Raw genomic sequence first — 3,287 nt, forward strand, 5'->3', positions numbered from 1 at the left:
ACACACACACACACACAGGCTGAGACAGTACAAGCAAGCTTGATTCTTACAGGTGGATTACTTTATTCACTCATCTTTTTATTTCATTGACATCAATGCTATTCCTCGTGCATATTTAAAAACAGTGAAACAAGCAGTGCATGTAATGTCAATAACTGCAGAGTATTATCTTATGATATCAACGGTTATTTTAGGGTTTTATTGGCATTTTTAAGCCACACTGCCCTTGAGAAACTGACAGAAATCTAGTATTTAAAACATGCAGTACTGTAGAAGGGGCGACAAAGATGGCGGCGCGTGATTGTGCAGCGGCTCCCAGCTCTCCGGTCTCCCATATCGAGGTCTTGCCACCAAGTACAGTCACACTAATATAGAACTAAGATACAACACAGCTGTTCTGAGAGCCTTCCAGGCGGCTCATAGCGTCCCGATTGACATAGCCAGACCACCAGGCACTCCGTGGATTGGACTCAGCATAGCAACGACAATGATTAGCACCAAAACCTGGCTGAAGCCCCTCATCCCGGACGCCGTGCAGCTAGCAGGCCGGGTTAGCCACCGACGGGATCGAGACCAGAGGAGGAGGACTGTGCATTTTTGTGCATAATTAATGGGGTACCATCGACCGCATCGTTGCCCAGGACTCCTCTCTTGACCTGGGAGCCTTGTTGCCAATATGCAGACCATTTTATTTACCAAGAGATCCCACTGTGGTGACTGTTACTGCTGTTGACGTTGACCCCCGATGCTAACGTTGGCACAAGTTTGGCTCACCTACTACTTACCATAGTCAACAATGTGCAGCGTGATCACCCGGAGGGGACACATATTGTAGCACGGGACTTTAACAAGGCGTCCTCAAAGTCCGTACTCCCCAGCTTTCTCCAGCATGTAGATTGGGGAATACGCTCGGGACCATTGTCCCCGAGGGTAAATTTGTCTTGGACACGGTGCAACAATCTGTTGCTTCACAACATAAACGGGTAACAGGAAAAAAAGCATTCTGAAATCCACTTCAAATAAAATTAACACGAGATCCACAAAACGTGAAAGGACACACGTGGCAGCACTGAAAACACAGCATCCTAAGAACTGACTGTGATAAGTAAAGTGCAGGTGTATTTATTGCACCCCCGCTCTGCTGTGCTAAGACGTAGCGTTGGAGTTAAGCTGCTTACCCACTGTACATGAGATAATTACCCCCGTCGTTCGTTCCCATTGTAGCGGCAAGAACACGCTGGATCGGAGCAAAAATCAACCCCACGTTTGACTGACGTCGCTGCTGAATGAAGATCAAGCTCAAGATCATATTTATTGTCCCCAAAGGGAAATTTGTCTTGGGCATCAGTATATAATACTACACAAAGCTGCTGTAAACATCATAAAACACTTTACACACACACACACACGCAACATACAATCCACCCTACATTGCATACATTGCACAAGTATCAATAACCCTCCCCTGTCAATGGATTACCAAGTCAGTAAAACCTGAATAATAAAAACAGATAATTCTGTATAAATGCACTAAAGCACATGTAAAGAAAAACAATAAAACAGAACACCGTGCAACCGCCACAATACTATATAGCAAAATATCATAAAAATCCGATAATAAAGAGTGACCAACTAATTGGACTATGATTTAAAAACTAAACTAGCTAAAGTGCCGTGAGTGCTTCAAGCTATTTTTGTTCCGAGCCGATCGTTTATTTAGGAGCGCCGTGGAAGTCGGAACGAGGGACGGCCCACGGCGAGTCCTTTCCCATCCCCCGAGGCCACCGAGACTCTGCACACCTCACGGCTGGATCTGTCCCAACCCCAAAGGGATTCAAAGTAGCACGAAACATTAATATGGAAAACCCCCGAAGACTCAGAGTGCTAACGGAAAAGGTTTTGCCTTTTTAACTAGTCTTCAAGTCATTCCCCATGTGTTGAGCACGTTGACCCGTGTTCAGGTTTCCTCCATTGTTACACATGAAGATCCGTGTGTGCTCTACAGGGTTAGCATGACCAGGGAACTTCACTAACCGGAGTGAAATATTAAGAGATATCCTGGCTCTCCATTCTTCTGGATCACACACTTATTAGGCCTGGGACATGAAGATTTTGGTCCTAATTTGAATCTTTCCCGACACGTAACTACTTTAACCCAAAATAAGTTGTAGAATACCCTTCAAGTGACAATATGTCATGAGACGTTCCTAAAAACCGGGTTTTCTAAGACGAATGCGCATCACAAGTCTGACATTTGTTTCATTTTTAAAGAATATAACATTGCTTTTCAAACGGGTATCGTACCGTATGAACAGAAACTATCGAGGTCAATCATTGGTAAAAATAAAAATAAATAATTATGTTGATTCTAGGGAAAAGGATTGGTTCTATGAATGGTCGCAAAAACTCACGATGCATCCAATTTTCTTTTTTTGTATGTACGTATCGCTCCATTATTACCAGTGGCGGAATGTAACTAAGTACTTTTACTTCAGTCCAAATGTTGAGGTACTTTACATGAGTCTTTTTCTTTTCAGAAGACAGAAATATTCTACTTTTTACTTTTTACTCAACTACATAACACTGACAGTTTTAGTTACTAGTTACTTTAGTTACTAGTTACTCTAGGTACTCAACTAGATTCATCTGACAGATTTAGTTACTAGTTACTTTAGTTACTCCATTACATTCATCTGACAGCTTTAGTTACTAGTTAATTAGTAAAGTACTTTAGGTACTAGTATATTAGGTATACTCCATTAGATTCATCTGACAGCTTTAGTTACTAGTTGCTTTAGTTACTAGCGTACTTTAGTTACTCCATTTACCATTCATCTGACCGCTTTAGTTACTAGGTTACTTAGCTACTAGTACTTTTATTAGTTACTTTAGTCTACTCCCTACTTATCGTGACAGCTTTAGTTACTAGTTACTTTAGTTACTTTAGTTACTCCACTACATACATCTGACAGCTTTAGTTACTATTACTAGTTACTTTAGTTACTCCGTTACATTCATCTGACAGCTTTAGTTACTTTAGTTACTCCACTACATACATCTGACAGCTTTAGTTACTAGTTACTTTAGTTACTAGTTACTGTAGTTACTCCACTACATACATCTGACAGCTTTAGTTACTAGTTACTAGTTACTGTAGTTAGTCCACTACATACAACTGACAGCTTTAGTAACTAGTTACTTTAGTTACTATTTACTTTAGTTACTCCGTTACATTCATCTGACAGCTTTAGTTACTAGTTACTTTAGATACTAGTTACTTTAGTTAC

The 3,287-nt window shown here is 40.9% G+C and overlaps 1 protein-coding gene across 1 annotated transcript in view; it reads left to right on the forward strand.

Annotated features, from left to right (window-relative positions):
* The window catches only part of LOC116686615 (calcium/calmodulin-dependent protein kinase type II subunit delta), a gene marked incomplete in the record, with an annotated part of 176,474 nt that overhangs the window by 70,690 nt on the left and 102,497 nt on the right, over positions 1 to 3,287 (forward strand).

Source organism: Etheostoma spectabile, unplaced genomic scaffold (genome assembly GCF_008692095.1).
Source record: "Etheostoma spectabile isolate EspeVRDwgs_2016 unplaced genomic scaffold, UIUC_Espe_1.0 scaffold403, whole genome shotgun sequence".
In the NCBI taxonomy this organism is placed as follows: domain Eukaryota; kingdom Metazoa; phylum Chordata; class Actinopteri; order Perciformes; family Percidae; genus Etheostoma; species Etheostoma spectabile.